Raw genomic sequence first — 18,575 nt, 5'->3', positions numbered from 1 at the left:
TACATGCTGGGGGGCAAGGGAGGGATGTCGGGGTGGCTGATGGGTTATGATGTGTCCAGTGATGTGAATATGTTTTTACATTGCTTGGGTTGGGGAACTGGGGAGGAATGTGGGGGACCGATTGGTTTGGGGCTGAGGGAGGGCTTACCGGTTGGGTCGGGGAACGTTTTGGGTTCGGATGACTCGGGGAAAGTCAGGCCTGATTTTTTGGCGATTGCCAGACCTGGGGTCGAGGGTACCGAATGGCTGGGGACAGAGGACGCCTTACTGACGGACTCATGGGCTGTGGGCTGAATTTTGGTGGTGCAGTGCTCCACTGTCTGTCTGTCCGTCTCACTTCTGTGTGTTTGGGATGTTGTCCGATCAGTCCTGGTCCTGCTAATAAAAGAGCTGGGTTGCTGTCTTTTCCATCTGGGAGAGCAACGTGAGCCTACTCGATTATGGCCACGGGCCTGGGGGTTAGAAGGACCTGCATTCTAAACCCAGGCCTGCCCCTTGTCTGCTGTGGTGACCTTGGGTGAGGTCACTTCACAGCTCTTGGGCCTCAGCTTCTTCATCTATAAAATGGGGATGAAGAAGGGGAGTCCCAGGTGGGGATATGATCTAATAAAAATATGTGTCAAGCATTGTTCTAAGTCCTGGGTAGATAACAAGATAATCAGGTTGGACACAGTCCAATTAACTTGCATCTATCCTTACGCTTAGTAGAAGTGCCTGAAGGAACAGGTAACATTTAACATGAGAAGCGACATGGCTCAATGCAAAGAGCCCGGGCTTGGGAGTCAGAGGTCGTGGGTTTCTAATTCTGCCTCCGCCACTTGTCTGCTGTGTGACTTTGGGCAAGTCCCCATAACTTCTCTGTGCCTTAGTTACCTCATCTGGAAAAGGGGATTAAGACTGAGTACCATCTGGGACAACCTGCTGACCTTGTATTCCTCCCAGCGCTTAGAACAGTGCTTGCACATACCGCTTAAGAAATGCCATCATCATTATTATTAACAGGTACAGTAAACAAAGAACCCAGAGCTCGAAAGTGGTGCCTGATGCCCGGCATGTACTGGTCGAGGGCGGAGAGGGCTGCCCCTGCCGTGGCTGTGAGGCCGGACTCGGGGGTACCACCCCTTTGGCGGTTAGGGGAGAGGAGCCTGTGCGTGTGGGCAAAGGTCGTGTTGCATTCCTCGGGGCGAGGGTGGGGGGGGCCTGTTTCCGGCTCTATCTCTTCTTACCCTTTTGTCTTCCAACCAGTTGTAAAGAATTACCGACAACAGAGAAGCAGTGTGGTCTAGTGGCTAGAACCTGGACCTGCGTTCTAATCCCAGCTCTTGCCACGTGTTTACCGCGTCACCTCGGGTAAGGCACTCCGCTACTCTCCGCCTCAGTTCCGTCACCTCTAAAACTGGGATTAACACCGTGAGCCCCACGTGTGACCGGGATTGTGTCCAACCTGATAGATTGTGCCTATCCCAGCGCTTTAGTTACAGTGCCTGCAAAGGATAAAGCACTTGACGAATGCTGTAAAATGATAATGCTTGTCTCTTCAAATCAGTCAGTGTATTTATTGAGCACTTTATATGTTGCAGGGCACTGAACTAAGCATCGTGCGCGTACAATACAATGAAATCCATGGTATTTATTGCACGCCTGCTCTGTGCAGAGTACTTGTAAACTCCTGAAGCTCAGTGATGGTATGTGTGGTTTGTGCTGAATCCTCCCAAAAGTTTAGCCCACAGATGCACTTACTCGGTACTCTTAATGTAAGATTGTGCTCCCTCCATTGCTCTGGGTTCTCCGACGCACACAGCGAGCCCCCTTAAGGGTGGACCGCCACAACCTTGGACCCGTCGGACACGCCGGACCCCGAGGGCAGGCTCACCGAGGGTGGGGTGGCAGGCCGTGATCTGTGGCCGGCGGCCCCCTCCCCAGCCGCCGCCACCTAAAGCGAGCCTGCCGCAACCGTGGAGTGTTCCGAAGCTATGAGCCCAGCCAGGGCAGATCCACCGTGACTTGTCTGGGTGAACACTGGGAGCCGCCGAGGACAGGGCTGCCACAATGTTGGACCCGTCGGATACTGTGAGTCCCACCCCCCCCGAGGGCAGGGCCCCAAAAATGTTCTGCCCATGTGACACCGTGAGCCCATCCAGAGCAGAGCCGCCGTGACAGTCAGTACTACTTTACTGAACATTCCATATGTGCAGGACACTGAACTAAGCCTGTGGGAGAACACAATACAATGAATCCATGGTGTTTCTTGCACATATGCTGTGTTGCAGAGTACTTGTAAACTCCTGAAGCGCAGTGATGTGTGTGGTGTTTGAGGCTGAATCCTCCCAAAAGTTTAGCACAAAACCGCACTTATTAAATGCTCTCAATGTAAAATCGTGCTCACTCAAGTGTTCTGAGCTCTCCGTCGCACACACCGAGCCCCCTTAAGGGTGGACCGTCACAGCCTGGGACCCGTCGGAAACGTAGAACCCCCCGAGGTAGGGTCTCTGAGAGCGGGGTGGCCGGCTGTGAACTACGGCTGTCGGCCCCCTCCCCACCCGCCGCTACCGAGGACGAGGCTGCCACGAACGTGGAGTGGTCTAAAGCCGTGAACCCGTCCGGGGCAGACCCGCCGTGATGGTGACGTTACGCCTGGGTGACACTGGGAACCCCCCCCGAGGACAGGGCCACTGCAATGTTGGACCTGACAGATACTGCGAGTGTCGCGTCCCTCCCACGCCCCCGGAAGGCTGGGCCACAAAAATGTTGTGCCCGTGTAACATTGGGACCCCATCCAGAGCAGAGCCGCCGTGATGTTGTCGATAGTATTTACTGAGCACTTATGTGCAGGGCACTGAACTAAGCTTGTGGGAGAGTATAATAGAATGAATCCATGGTATTCATTGCACACAAGCTGTGTGCAGAGTACTTGTAAACTTCTGAAGCGGAGTGATGGTGATTGGTGTGACCTAAACCTTTGGGAGGATTCAGCACAAAGTGCACTTATTAAACGCTCTTAATGTAAAACTGTGCTTACTGTACTGTTCTGGGCTCTCTGTCGCACACAGTGAGCCCCCTTAAGGGTGGACCACCACAACCTGGGACCCGTCGACACGCTGAACCTCCTGAGGCAGGGTCGCCGAGAGCAGGGTGGCAGGCTGTGGCCGTCGGCCCCCTCCCCACCCGCCGCTATCAAGGATGAGGCTGCCATGACTGTGGAGCGGTCTGAAGCCGTGAGGCCGTCCGGGGCAGAGCCACTGTGACGTTACCCCTGGGCGACACTGGGAGCCCCCCGAGGGCAGGGCCGCCACAACGTTTGACCCGTCGGATACTGTTAGCTTCTTTCCCCGACCCCTCCTAAGGCCAGGGCCCCCAAAACATTCTGCCCATGTGACACTGTGAGCCCCTCCAGGGCAGAGCCGTTGTGACATTGTACCCGTGTGACACTGTGAGCCCTCGAGAGCAGGGCCGCCGCAACAGGGGACCCGTCGGATACTGTGAGTTCCTCCTGCCCGAGGGCAGGTCCCCAAAAATAGTTCTGCCCGTGTGACACTGTGAGCTCATCCAGAGCAGAGCCGCCATGACGTTATACCCCTGTGCCACTGTGAGCCCTAGAGGGCAGGGCCATAGTAACGTTGGACCCGTCGGACACTGCAAGTCCCCCCGCCACACCCAGGGCAGGGCCACATAAATGTTCTGCCCGTGTGACACTGAGCCCATCCGAGCAGAGCCGCCGTGACGTATCTTTGTGACACTATGAGCCCTCGAGGGCAGGGCCATAGCAATGTTGTGCCTGTGTAATGTAAGTCTTGAGGACTTGGGTGCCGGGAAGAATGCTTAAAAATATGGGTGGTAGCAAAAGGGGCTGGCCTTAATCTTCCCATTTGGTTCCTGTTGACCCGAGCGCTGGGAAGAAGAAACAGAAATCTGGATGCCAGAGAAAAGGGGTGAGCTTGATGTCATGAGCCCCAGTTTTAGGTCTTCCTTGCCCAGGCCCCGGGAAGAATGACAGCATGGGTGCCCTCAAAAATGGGGACTGGCTTCATGTCCCAAAGCCCACATTTCCGTCTTCCCATTTTGGGTCTTCATGGCCCAGGCACTGGGAAAAACAATGAAAACATACATGGGTGCCGGCAAAAGTGGGGGACAGGCTTCACGCCGAAATCCCCAGATTTCAATGTTCCCATTTGGGTCTTCATGGACCAGGTGCTGGGAGGAAAAATGAAAATCTGAGTGCCAGCAAAAGGGGTCCTGGCCTCATGCCAAGAACCCCAGATTTCAATGTTCTCATTTGGGTCTTCATGGCCCAGGCTTTAGGAAGACCAATGAAAATATAGATGGTGGCAAAAACGGGGGGACTGGCTTCATGCCAAGAACCCCTGATTTTAGTGTTCCCATTTGGGTCTTCATGGCCCAGACTTTCTGGGAAGACCAATGAAAATATGGATGCCGGCAAAAAATGGGGGGACTGGCTTCATGCCAAGAACCCCAGATTTTAGTGTTCCCATCTGGGTCTTCATGGCCCAGGTGCTGGGAAGAACAATGAAAATATGGGTGCCGGCAGAAGTGGGGGACTGGCTTCATGCCAAGAACCCCAGACTTTAGTGTTCCCGTCTGGGTCTTCATGGCCCAGTTGCTGGGAAGAACAATGAAAATATGGGTGCCGGTAAAATGGGGGGACTGGCTTCATGCCAAGAACCCCAGATTTGAGTCTTCCCATTTGGGTCTTCATGGCCCAGGCACTGGCAAGAATAACTGAAAAATCTTGGTGCCGGCAAAAGGGGGTAGTGGCTTCATGCCACAAACCCCAGATTTTAATCTTCCCATGTGGGTCTTCATGGCACAGGAACTGGGAACAACAATAAAGATATAAGTGCTGGCAAAATGTGGGGATTGGCTTCATGCCATGAACCCCAGATTTGACTCTTCCCATTTGGGTCTTCATGGCTCAGGCACTGGGAACAACAAGATATGGGTGCCGGCAAAAGGGGTAGTGGCTTCATGCCAGGAATCCCGGATTTTAATCTTCCCATTTGGGTCTTCGTGGCCCAGGCACTGGGAACAACAAATATGGGGGGATTGGCTTCATGCCACAAATCCCAAATTTGCGTCTTCCCATCTGGGTCTTTACGGCCCAGGCAGCGGATACAATACTAAAGATGGGGGTGCCGGCAAAAGCGGAGAATGGCTTCATGCCATGAACCCCAGATTTGAGTCTTCCCATTTGGGTCTTTATGGCCTGGGCACCGGGGATGATGATTTTAAAATTTGGATGCCAGCAAAAGGGGGTAGTGGCTTCATGCCATGAACCCTAGATTGAGTCTTGCCATTGGGTCTCTGTCGCCCAGGCACCGGGAAGAAAAATAACAGGAGTGCCGTTTCGACGGTACCCATTTGGATCTTCCCGACCCGGATGCCAGGAAGCACACTAAAAATGCTAGTCAGCAAAAGGAGGCTGGCTTCGTGCCTCGGACCCGTGCTACTCCTCGACACTTTGAGCCCCGCCGCACGTTTTGCCCGTCTCACACTGTGAGCTACCCCCCAGCCCTGGACTACGCACCGAGAGACAGGGCCCCCGTGACCGACAATGGGTCAGTCTGATCCCCCGGAGAGAGGGCTGCTGTGACGATGCCCTGACACATTGAGCAGCCACCTGGGGCGGGGCTGCCAGGTCCTTAAGCTTACTATGCCAGTGCCAGACCAGTTTATCTCTAGACTGTAAACTCACTGTGGGCAGGGAATGCATCTGCTTATTGTTATATTGTACACTCCCTAGTGTTTAGTACAGTGCTCTGCACACAGTAAACACCCAATAAGTACGATTGAATGAATGAATGTACGAGTGTCCGACATCGTGAGTAGGGTTAGGCCGCCACGGCTCTGGGCCCGTGTGACACTGTGAGACGCCCACATCACAGCGAGGGGCGGGGATGCCGCCACTGGCAATGGGCCTGTGTGACCCTCTGAGCCCCCGGGGTGCCGGGCTGCCATGATGTTGTGTCTGTTTGATACTCTGAGCACCCCCCCGGGGCAGGGCCGCTGCAGCGTTGTGCCCGTGTGACACCGCGACCCCCTCGCACCGCATCGAGGGACAGGGCTGCCGCCGCTGACAATGGGCCCGTGTGACCCTCTGAGCTCCCTGGGGGCCGGGCTGCCATGATGTTGTGTCTTTGTGACACTCTGAGCACCCCCCCGGGGCAGGGCCGCCACAGCATTGTGCCTATGTGGCACTGTGAACCCCCGGCACTGCACCGCACCGAGAGGCAGGGCCACCGCCAGTGACAATGGGCCCGTCTGATACTCTGAGCTCCCTGGGGCCGGGCTGCCATGATGTTGTTCCTGTTTGACACTCTGAGCACCCCCCCGGGACAGGGCCACTGTAACATTGTGCCTGTCTGGTACTGTGAGCCTCCCAACCCTCACCGAGTGGCAGGGCCTCCGCCACTGACGATGGGCCTGTTTGACCCTCTGAGCCCCCAGGGTGCCGGGCTGCCATGATGTTGTTCCTGTTAAACATTCTGAGCACCCCCCTGGGGCAGGGCCACTGCAGGGTTGTGCCTATGTGGCACTGTGACCACCTCACACCGCACCGTGGGGCAGGGCTGCCACCGCTGACAATGGGCCCGTGTGATCCTCTGAGCTCCCTGGGGGCCCGGCTGCCATAATGTTGTGTCTTTTTGACACTCTGAGCACCCCACCCTGGGGAAGGGCCGCTGCAACTTTGTGCCTGTCTGGTACTGTGAGCCCCTCGCACCGTACCGAGAGGCAGGGCCACCGCCACTGAAAATGGGCCTGTGTGACCCTCTGAGCTCTCTGGGGGCCGGGCTGCCATGATGTTGTGTCTTTTTGACACTCTGAGCACCACCCCGGGGCAGGGCCACCACAGCATCGTGCCTGTCTGGCACCGTGAACCCCTGGCACTACACCGCACCGAAAGGCAGGGCCACTGCCACTGACAATGGGCCCATTTGATACTCTGAGCTCCCTGGGGGCTGGGCTGCCGTGATGTTGTTCCCGTTTGACACTCTGAGCACCCCCCGGGGCAGGGCCCCTGCAGGGTTGTGCCTATGTGACACCGTGACCCCCTCGCACTGCACCGAGGGACAGGGCTGCCGCCACTGACAATGAGCCTGTGTGACCCTCTGAGCTCCCTGGGGGCCGGGCTGCCATGATGTTGTGTCTTTTTGACACTCTGAGCACCACCCCGGGGCAGGGCCGCCACAGCATTGTGCCTGTCTGGCACCGTGAACCCCTGGCACTACACCGCACCGAGAGGCAGGGCCACTGCCACTGACAATGGGCCCATTTGATACTCTGAGCTCCCTGGAGGCTGGGCTGCCGTGATGTTGTGCCCATTTGACACTCTGAGCACCCCCGTGGGGCAGGGCCACTGTAACGTTGTGCCTTTCTGGTACTGTGAGCCTCCGATCCCTCACCGAGAGGCAGGGCCACCGCCACTGACAATGGGCCTGTCTGACTCTCTGAGCCCCCAGGGTGCCGGGCTGCTATGATGTTGTGCCCGTTCGATACTCTGAGCACCCCCCGGGGCAGGGCCACTGCAGCGTTGTGCCCGTGTGACACCGTGACCCCCTCGCACCGCACCGAGGGACAGGGCTGCCGCCACTGACGATGGGCCCGTGTGACCCTCTGAGCTCCCTGGGGGCTGGGTTGCCATGATGTTGTCTTTCTGACACTCTGAGCACCCCTACCCCGGGGCAGGGCCGCTGCAGCACTGTGCCTGTCTGGCACCGTGAGCCCCCTGCACTGCATCGCACCGAGGGGCAGGGCCACCACCACTGACAATGGGCCTGCATGTTACTCTGAGCTCCTTGGGGGCCGGGCTGCCATGATGTTGTGTCTTTGTGCCACTTTGAGAACCCTCCCAGGGCAGGGCCGCTTAAATGTTGTGCCTGTCTGGCACTGTGAGCCCCCCGCCACCGCACCGAGGGGCAGGGCCACCGCCACTGACGATGGGCCTGTTTGCCATCCTGAGCTCCCTTGGGGAAGGGCTGCCTTGATGCTGGACCATGGCCCTGTCTGACTCCGTGAACCCGCCCCGGGCCTGGGCCATCACTACGTTGGACCTGTTTGACCACGTGAGCCTTCAAGGTCTAGTCATTGGTCAGAATGACTGAAAAAATGGGGCTGGCTTTTTGCCACAAACCCCAGATTAGTCTTTCCATTACGGTCTTTGTGGCCTCATGACTGGAAGAACAATTAAAATCTGGGTGCTGGGAAAAAGGAGACCTGGCTTCATGCCACAAATCCCAGACTTGATTTCCCCTTTAGGGTCTTCATGGGCCGGGTGCAAGGAGGAACACTAAAATTATGGGTGCCAGCAAGAGAGGTACTGGCTTCATGCCACAAACACAATATTTGAGTCTTTCCACTTGGGTCTTCATGGCCCAGGTGCTGGTAAGAGCCATATGGGGGTACTGGCTTCAAGCCACAAACCTCAGATTTGGGTCTTCCCGTTGAGGTCTTCATGACTACGGTGCCAGGAAAAACAGTGACAATATGGATACCGGCAAAAGGGGGGACTGGCTTCATGCCACAAGCCCCCCAATAGGAGTCTTCCCATTTGGGTCTTCATGAGCCCGGTGCCAGGAAAAAGTGAAAATGTGGCTGCTGGCAAAGGGGGAACTGGCTTCATGCCATGAACCCCAGATTTGTCTTCCAATTTGGGTCTTCTTGGCCGAGTTCCTGGGAAGAACAGTGAAAAGATGGATGCTGGCAAAAGTGAGAACTGGCTTCATGCCACAAACCCCAGATTTGAGTCTTCCCAGTTGGGTCTTCATGGCCGAGGTACCGGGAAGAACAGTGAAAAGATGGATGCCGGCAAAAGTGGGGACTGGCTTCATGCCACAAACCCCAGATTTGAGTCTTCCCATTTGAGTCTTCATTGCTCGGGCACCGGGAAGAACAATAAAAATGAGTGCTGGTAAAAGAGGGTGTGGCTTCATGCCATGCAGTCCAGATTTTATTCCCTTTTTGGGTCTTCATGGCTCAGGTGCTGGGAAGAGTAATTACAAATATGGGTGCTGGCAAAATGTTTAACGTGGCTTCATGCCACAAACCCCCAATTTGAGACTTCCCATTGGGTCTTCATGACCCCGGTGCCAGGAAAAGCAGTGAAAATATGGATGCTGGCAAAAGAGGGGACTGGCTTCATGCTACAAACCCCTTCGGTTTGAGTCTTCCCCATTTGGGTCTTCATGACTCTGGTGCCAGGAAAACAGTGATAGTATGGCTGCCGGCAAAGGGGCGAACTGGCTTCATGCCACAAACCCCAGATTTAAGTCTTCCAATATGGGTCTTCATGGCGAGGTACGGGAAGAACAGTTGAAAAGATGGATGCCGGCAAAAGTGGGGACTGCGCTTCATGCACAAACCCCAGATTTAAGTCTTCCAATATGGGTCTTCATGGCCGAGGTACCGGGAAGAAACAGTGAAAAGATGCGCATGCCGGCAAAGTGGGGACTGGCTTCATGCCACAAACCCCAGATTGAGTTTCCCATTTGGGTCTTCATTGCTCGGGCACCGGGAAGAACAATAAAAATGAGTGCTGGTAAAAGAGGGTGTGGCTTCATGCCATGCAGTCCAGATTTATTCCCTTTTTGGGTCTTCATGCGCCCTCAGGTGCTGGGAAGAGTAATTACAAATATGGGTGCTGGCCAAATGGGAAATGTGGCTTCATGCCACAAACCCCAATTTGAGACTTCCCCATTGGGTCTTCATGACCCCGGTGCAGGAAAAGCAGTGAAAATATGGATGCTTGGCAAAAAGAGGGGACTGGCTTCATGCTACAAACCCCTCGGTTTGAGTCTTCCCATTTGGGTTCTCATGATTCTGGCTGCCAGGAAAAACAGTTGAAAGTATGCGCTGCCGGCAAAGGGGGAACTGGCTTCATGCCACAAACCCCAGATTTAAGTCTTCCAATATGGGTCTTCATGGCCGAGGTACCCGGGAAGAACAGTGAAAAGATGGATGCGGCAAAAGTGGGGACTGGCTTCATGCCACAAACCCCAGCATTTGAGTCTTCCCATTTGGGTCTCCATTGCTCGGGCACTGGGAAAGAACAATAAAATGAGTGCTGGTAAAAGAGGGTGTAGCTTCATGCCATGCAGTCCAGATTTTATTCCCTTATTGGGTCTTCATGGCCCAGGTGCTGGGAAGAGTAATTACAAATATGGGTGCTGGCAAATGGGAAACGTGGCTTCATGCCACAAACCCCCAATTTGAGACTTCCCATTGGGTCTTCATGACCCCGGTGCCAGGAAAAGCAGTGAAATTATGGATGCCGGCAGAAGAGGGACTGGCTTCATGCCACAAACCCCTCGGTTTGAGTCTTCTCATTTGGGTCTTCATGACTCCGGTGCCAGGAAAAACAGTGATAGTATGGCTGCCGGCAAAGGGGGAACTGGCTTCATGCCGTGAACCCCAGATTTAAGTCTTCCAATATGGGTCTTCATGGACGAGGTACCGGGAAGAACAGTGAAAAGATGGATGCCGGCAAAAGTGGGGACTGGCTTCATGCCACAAACCCAGATCTTGAGTCTTCCCATTTGGGTCTTCATTGCTTGGGCACCGGGAAGAACAATAAAAATGAGTGCCTGGTAAAGAGGGTGTGGCTTCATGCCATGCAGTCCAGATTTTATCCCTTTTTGGGTCTTCATGGCTCAGGTGCTGGGCAAGAGTAATTACAAATATGGGTGCTGGCAAAATGGGAAATGTGGCTTCATGCCACAGACTCACCAATTTAAGCCTTCCCTTTTGGGTCTTCTTGACCCCGGTGCCAGGAAAAAAAGTGAAAATATGGATGCCGGCAAAAGAGGGGACTGGCTTCATGCCACAAACCCTCGGTTTGAGTCTCCCATTTGGGTCTTCATGAGCCTGGTGCCAGGAAAAACAGTGAAAGTATGGCTGCCGGCAAAGGGGGAACTGGCTTCATGCCACAAACCCCAGATTTAAGTCTTCCATATGGGTCTTCATGGCCTGAGGTGCCGGGAAGACAGTGAAAAGATGGATGCCGACAAAAGTGAGGACTGGCTTCGTGCCACAAACCCCAGATTTGAGTCTTCCCATTTGGGTCTTCATTGCTCGGCACCGGGAAGAACAATAAAAATGAGTGCTGGTAAAAGAGGGTGTGGCTTCATGCCATGCAGTCCAGATTTTATTCCCTTTTTGGGTCTTCATGGCTCAGGTGCTGGGAAGGGTAATTACAAATATGGGTGCTGGCAAAATGGGAAATGTGGCTTCATGCCACAAACCCCAATTTGAGACTTCCCACTGGGTCTTCATGACCCCGGTGCCAGGAAAAGCAGTGAAAATATGGATGCTGGCAAAAGAGGGGACTGGCTTCATGCTACAAACCCCTCGGTTTGAGTCTTCCCATTTGGGTCTTCATGATTCTGGTGCCAGGAAAAACAGTGAAAGTATGGCTGCCGGCAAAGGGGGAACTGGCTTCATGCCACAAACCCCAGATTTAAGTCTTCCAATATGGGTCTTCATGGCTGAGGTGCCGGGAAGAACAGTCGAAAAGATGGATGCCCGGCAAAAGTCGGGAACTGGCTTCGTGCCACAAACCCCAGATTTGAGTCTTCCATTTGGGTCTCCAATTGCTCGGGCACTGGGGAAGAACAATAAAAATGAGTGCTGGTAAAAGAGGGTGTAGCTTCATGCCATGCAGTCCAGATTTATTCCCTTATTGGGTCTTCATGGCCCAGGTGCTGGGAAGAGTATTACAAATATGGGTGCTGGCAAAAGGGGAAGCTGGCTTCATGCCACAGACTCCCCAATTTGAGTCTTCCCTTTTGGGTCTTCTTGACCCCGGTGCCAGAAAAAACAGTGAAAATATGGATGTTGGCAAAGGGGGAACTGGCTTCATGCCACAGACTCCCCAGTTTGAGTCTTCCCATTTGGGTCTTCATGACTCCGGTGCCAGGAAAAACAGTGAATAGTATGGCTGCCGGCAAAGGGGGAACTGCTTCATGCCGTGAACCCCAGATTTAAGTCTTCCAATATGGGTCTTCATGCCGAGGGTACCGGGAAGAACAGTGAAAAGATGGGATGCGGCAAAAGTGGGGACTGCTTCATGCCACAAACCCCAGATTTGAGTCTTCCCATTTGGGTCTCATTGCTCGGGGCACCGGGAAGACAATAAAATGAGTGCTGGTAAAAGAGGGTGTGGCTTCATGCATGCCGTCCAGATTTTATTCCCTTTTGGGTCTTCATGGCTCAGGTGCTGGAAAGTAATTACAAATATGGGTGCTGGCAAAATGGGAAATGTGGCTTCATGCCACAACCCCAATTTGAGACTTCCCATTGGGTCTTCATGACCCCGTGCCAGGAAAAGCAGTGAAAATATGGATGCTGGCAAAAGAGGGGACTGGCTTCATGCTACAAACCCCTCGGTTTGAGTCTTCCCATTTGGTCTTCAGTGATTCTGGGTGCCAGGAAAAACAGTGAAAGTATGGCTGCCGGCAAAGGGGGAACTGGCTTCATGCCACAAACCCCAGATTTAAGTCTTCCAATATGGGTCTTCATGGCTGAGGTGCCGGGAAGAACAGTGAAAAGATGGATGCCGACAAAAGTGGGGACTGGCTTCGTGCCACAAACCCCAGATTTGAGTCTTCCCATTTGGGTCTTCATTGCTCGGGCACTGGGAAGAACAATAAAAATGAGTGCTGGTAAAAGAGGGTGTAGCTTCATGCCATGCAGTCCAGATTTTATTCCCTTATTGGGTCTTCATGGCCCAGGTGCTGGGAAGAGTAATTACAAATATGGGTGCTGGCAAAATGGGAAACGTGGCTTCATGCCACAAACCCCCAATTTGAGTCTTCCCATTGGGTCTTCATGACCCCAGTGCCAGGAAAAGCAGTGAAAATATGGATGCCGGCAAAAGAGGAGACTGGCTTCATGCCACAAGCCCCTCGGTTTGAGTCTTCCCATTTGGGTCTTCATGACACCGGTGCCAGGAAAAACAGTGAAAGTATGGCTGCTGGCAAAGGGGGAACTGGCTTCATGCCGTGAACCCCAGATTTAAGTCTTTCAATTTGGGTCTTCATGGCCGAGGTACCGGGAAGAACAATGAAAAGATGGATGCTGGCAAAAGTGGGGACTGGCTTTGTGCCACAAACCCCAGATTTGAGTCTTCCCATTTGGGTCTTCATTGCTTGGGCACTGGGAAGAACAATAAAAATGAGTGCTGGTAAAAGAGGGTGTGGCTTCATTGCCATGCAGCCCAGATTTTATTTCTTATTGGGTCTTCATGGCCCACGTACCAGGGGGAGAGAGAAAATGTGGATACTAGCAAAAGGGTCTTGTCTTCCTGCCACGAATCCCAGATATGAACCTTCCTACTTGGGTCTTCAAGGCTCAGGCACTGGGAACAACAGTAAAGATAGCAGGGACTGGCTTCAGGCTATAAACCCCAGATTTGAGTCTTCCCATTTGGTTTTTTGTATCCTGGGCATCAGAGAAAATAATAAAATGTGAGTGCTGGCAAAAAGGGGTAGTGGCCTCATGCCATGACCCCAAGATTTGAGTCTTTCCATCTGGGTCTTCGTGACCTGGGCACTGGGGAGAAAAATTTAAAAATTTGGGTGCCAGCAAAAGGGGATCTGGCTTCATACCGCGAACTCCAGATTTGAGTAGTTTCATTTGGGTCTTTTAATGGCCAGGGCACCGGAATGAACAATAAAAACATGCCAGCAAAAGGGAGATACTGGCTTAAAGTTGTGAACCCTATATTTGACTCTATTATTGGATCATTATGGCCCGGGTATCGGGGAGAGAGAAATATTAATGCATGTAAAAGGGGGCATGGCTTCACGCCCTGAACTCCTGATTTGAGTCTTCCCATTTGGGTCTTCAAGGCCCAGATACTGAGAAAAACAATAAAAATGAATGGTGGCAAAAGAGGGTGTGGTTTCATGAAATGAAGCCCAGATTTGACTCCCTTTAGGGTTTTCACAGCCCAGGCATTTGAAAGCTTGATAATAACATGGGTTTTGGCAAAACAGGGTACTGGCTTCATGCCACGAGTCCCATATTCACGTCTTTCCAATTGGGTCTTCACGGCCCAGACATAAAGGCAACAGATCTTGTGAGTACTGGCAAAATGTGAGCCGGATTCACACCACGAACCCCAGATGTAAGTGTTCCCATTTGGGTCTCCGTGGCCCCAACGCCGGAAAGAGCAATAGTAACATGAGTGCTAGCAAAACGGAGAGCTGACTTCATGCCACAGATCCTGTATTTGAGTGTTTCTATTTTGGTCTTCATAGCCCAGGCATTGAGAAGAATAAAAATGACATGTGTGCCAGCAAAAGTGGGGACTGACTTCAGGCCACGAACCCCAGACTTCATTTTTCCCATTTGGGTCTTCATGGCCCAAAACCAGTGAAATAGGAGTGCCAGCGAAAGGGGGCCTGGCAGCGTGGCTCAGTGGAAAAAGTCCGGGCTTGGGAGTCAGAGGTCCTGGGTTCGAATCCTGGCTCTGCCACTTGTCAGCTGTGTGACTGTGGGCAAGTCACTTCACTTCTCTGTGCCTCAGGTACCTCATCTGTAAAATGGGGATTAACTGTGAGCCTCACGTGGGACAACCTGATGACCCTATATCTACCCCAGTGCTTAGAACAGTGCTCTGCACATAGTAAGCGCTTAACAAATACCAACATTATTATTCATTCCCCAAACTCCAGATTTGAGTCTTCCCATTTGTATCTTCACAGCACCGGGAAGAATGATAAAAGTATGGGTGCAAGCAAAAGGGGGGCTGGCCTAATGCCATGAACCTCATATATAACTCTCCCAGTTGGGTCTGTGTGGCCTGAGTATCGGGCAGAGTGAGAAAAATTTGGGTGCCAGGAAAATGGGGGACTGGCTTCAGAACCTTGGGAATCGATTCTCTCAGTTGCATATTTGTGCCCGGGCTCTAGGGAGAGTGAAGATGGCTTTGGCTTTGTCACTTTCCCCTCGGTTGGACTCTACCCTTGGGTTTGGGGCTTAGCCACATTTGAGGCTCAACAGGTGCAAGAGCTTCCCGCTCAGTCAGAGATGATCACCGGAAGAGTCTCCAACTATATCGTTCCCACCGGTCTACTATCTTTGCAGTGACCAGATGGAGCGTGTACCTCGGACTCTGAGCCTACTGAACAGGTTAGAATCGGCATCACTCTGGGGCAGGGTGCTTTTTATCTTTTCTTAAAACTTGGGTTTGGGCAGTGTCGCTGAGCAGGCCTGGGCATTGTGGAGGACCTGGGTTCTCATCCCAGCTCTGCCTCAGTTTCTTAACCTGTAACATGTCGATTCAATACCTGCGCTCCCTTTATTCACTCCTCCCTCAACCCCATATCACTTGAGTCAATAGCATGGCTCACTGGAAAGATCAAGGGCTTGGGAGTCAGAGGTCATGGGTTCAAATCCTGACTCTGCCACTTGTCAGCTGTGTGACTGTGGGCAAGTCACTTCACTTCTCTTTGCTCAGTTACCTCATCTGGAAAATGGGGATTAAGCCTGTGAGCCTCATGTGGGACAATCTGATTACCCCGTATCTACCCCAGTGCTTAGAACAGTGCTTGGCACATAGCAAGTGCTTAACAAATACCAAATTAGTATTTATTATTACTCTTATTCTAAAGAAGTTGGTTTTTAAAACGGGTCCGACGCTCAGTCGAGCCTAAGTACTTCTGCGTGATCGGATTCCACGCATCCCTTTATCGAACCGATCTCGATCCACAAAGGGTGTTTGTGTGCAGAGCATCGAACTGAGCACCGGGGAAGGTATAATACAGTCAAAAGACAGAATCCCTGTCCACGAGGAGTTGACAATCCTCTGTATATCTGCAGCCCCATCGGGCACCAGAAAGTCTCTGTCTCTCTTGCCTTTTCTGTAGATGCTGGGTTCAACCGTGACTCCCAGAATGAACGAGGAGAAACCGACAGATCTGTGGGATTCTTCCGGCTGTGGGTCGGGCCCAGAGCGAACCACTGTTTTCAGCAGGGGATTTGGTGTAAGTGAATGATTTTTCCCTGAATATTCTAATTCCCTTTAGAAGATGGCTTCTCCCTGGGCCGAGATGGGAGGGGTCAGAGAAGACTTCCAGAGGAGGAGAGCTTCCCGGCGCTGCGTGGCATGAATTGTATGGGCGAGGGAATTTCAGGCTGACTCCCTATCAGGGCTTTCACCTCCGCTTGGATCTTCACCTTCAATATCTGCCTAGAGGTCATTTGTACCCTCCGGCTTGAGAGCGGACCCGGACGTCCCCGTGTCCGGGAAGAACGAGGCGAAGATGGGGGCCGAGAGAGAGAGAGCTTCCGTGTGCGGCGGTGGGGTCGTGCGATCGTGTCCGCATCTGGGACCGGCGGCCATCTCCGTGGCCTCGTATTGCAGGGGGGCGGCAGAGGTGGCACGGTGAGGGGGAGCGGGAGGACAGGGTAGGAAGAGGTGGGATTGTGGGTCTGAACTCCCTGCAGCACTGCCACTCGGTGCCCCCTGACCCTTCTGAGGGAGAGATCTCAGGGGGGACGGTGGCAGTCATGGGGAGGGATGGGCATGGAGGAGGGCAATGCTTGGGGACTATTTCTCCCCAAGCACCCCTTCCTCCACCCCCATGCCCTTTCCCTCCTTTGACTTCATCTCCTCTCACTACTCCCACCCCGGCCCCCACCAAAATAAAGTCATGGGTAGATATAACGGTGACCCCATAATTGTGGCCCACGGCCCGCCCGCCTGACCGTCTTGCTCCGGAATCCACCGGCAGCCATCCCGGAACGCGCCGGATTCACCGTTCCTCGATACCCCTGGCCGAGACCTCCAGAGCCACGTTCACCGAACGTCCGCCGGGATCGTCTCCGAACGCCATCGGCAGCCCCCCGAGAAAGGCCTCGGGACCCTCTGGTCTCATGCACATGGGGAAAAATGAATAAAAATGTCTTAGCCCCAGTCTCAGGCCTGTTGGTGTTCTCTTGTGTAGGGATTGGGTCTGTGCTGTCCTAAGGAGTGGGGTCTGATGATGGGCAGGACGGGAGCTCCTTTCCCAACCAAGATTTTTGCAGATCAGCGAACGGGTCTACCACATTCTTCCTCGTAGGTGGGCGAGGGCTGCGCAGAGCAGGTAGGCCTGAACCCCTAACCCCTTAAAGAAGCAATGGGGCCTAGGGGATAGAATGAGGGCCTGGATTCTGGTCCCGGCTCTGCCATTCCTCTGCTGTGTGACCTTGAGCAAATCATTTCACTTCTCATCGGTTATCTCATCTGCGAAAGGGGGATTAAGATCGTGAGTCCCACGTGGGAGAGGTACCGCGTCCACCCTGATTGGCTCCTATCTACTCCAGCGCTCAGTACGGTACCTGACACATAGTAAACACTTACATATCAGCCATATATTTAGAGAATGTGGTGCTGGACCCCACGACCCGCCGTAGGTCGCCCATCCACCTCCGCATCCAACAGAAACTCCTCTCCTCTTGATCATCGGGCTTTAGGTCATTAACCTTGTATTTGAGTCTTGCCGTCTAGGTCTTCACGGCCCAATCACGGGGAAGAAAGGTAAGAACAGGGTGACGTACCCCGAAGGAGGGGGTCTGTCTGTGGTTGCTGGGCTCTGGCCGCAGAAAAATGAAACACACAAATGTAAGAGTCTTACTACGAAAGCTAGAGTGTGAATGTGTAAACATACCAAAGCTATGCCTTCAATGCAGAAAACAGTGTGTGAAAGCTGTGACACAGGTGGTTAGTATGGTGCTAAATAGCTCAGATGTAAATCATTTTTTGTTCTTTTTAATGTTTATATCAATTAAATGGCCTTCAGGTGCGTGCAACACACTTAAATCTGCAATGGTAGTAGAGTATCTTACTGCACACCCATGGGGTGTGATGGACTGAGTTGAGCATTTGAAGTAAAAACAAAGAAATGACACGTTCCTAGGATCAAAAGAGCTTCCATGACAAGGGGGGAGGCTGGCATAGAAATAGTTACACCTTATGGAGCTAAACCACTGAATGCACAATCAGCTAAAGGTGTACAAAAGAGCCAGGTGTAGCTCCTCAGACTCTGGCCTACCAAAACATATCATAAGGGACATAATCTAGGGGCAGAGCACATTTGATCTTTTCCTAAAACTCTGGTTTTGGCAGTATGATCGAGTGGGAAGAGTCCAGCCCTGGGAGTCAGAGGTTCTGGGTTTGCATCCCAGGTCTGTCACTTGCCTGCTGTGTGAACTGACTCCCACGCTATCCCTTGCACTTGGATTTGGACCCTTTATTCACCTCTCTCTCACCCCGACAACATTTTTGATGTGCATATACCATAATTCTAATCCTGACTCTAACCCTGGGAGTCAGAAGACCTGCATTTTTATCCCAGCTGTTCTTTACCTGCTATGGGAGTTAACTTGAACCCCAGATTAAACCCCAGATTAAATTTTTGGGATTTTGAGAGTTTTTGGGAGTTTTGCCCCTTTGTTTTGGAGAAAGGGCATGGTTTAGCAGGTAGATCATGGGCCTGGGGGTCAGAAGATCATGTGTTCTAATCCCCTCTCCACCACTTGTCTGTCGGGTGACCTTAGGCAAGTCGTTTCACTTCTAT

General features: G+C 52.9%; 1 long non-coding RNA gene across 3 annotated transcripts; it reads left to right on the top strand.

Annotated features, from left to right (window-relative positions):
• Positions 1-972: 972 nt before the first annotated feature.
• Positions 973-16,913, top strand: LOC114813158. Of its 3 annotated transcripts, XR_003760792.2 has the most exons (5): positions 973-1,002; positions 1,246-1,350; positions 15,100-15,144; positions 15,882-15,998; positions 16,209-16,913. It is a non-coding gene; the product is annotated as an uncharacterized LOC114813158 (long non-coding RNA). The 3 variants fall into 3 exon arrangements; XR_003760791.2 differs by lacking the exons at positions 973-1,002; positions 1,246-1,350 and having other exon boundaries at positions 14,860-15,144; positions 16,749-16,913; XR_003760790.2 differs by lacking the exons at positions 973-1,002; positions 1,246-1,350 and having other exon boundaries at positions 14,860-15,144.
• Positions 16,914-18,575: the final 1,662 nt, after the last annotated feature.

The sequence above is a fragment of the Ornithorhynchus anatinus genome, chromosome 7 (assembly GCF_004115215.2).
Source record: "Ornithorhynchus anatinus isolate Pmale09 chromosome 7, mOrnAna1.pri.v4, whole genome shotgun sequence".
Taxonomy (NCBI): domain Eukaryota; kingdom Metazoa; phylum Chordata; class Mammalia; order Monotremata; family Ornithorhynchidae; genus Ornithorhynchus; species Ornithorhynchus anatinus.
This window is presented reverse-complemented; position numbering and strand designations above follow the sequence as displayed.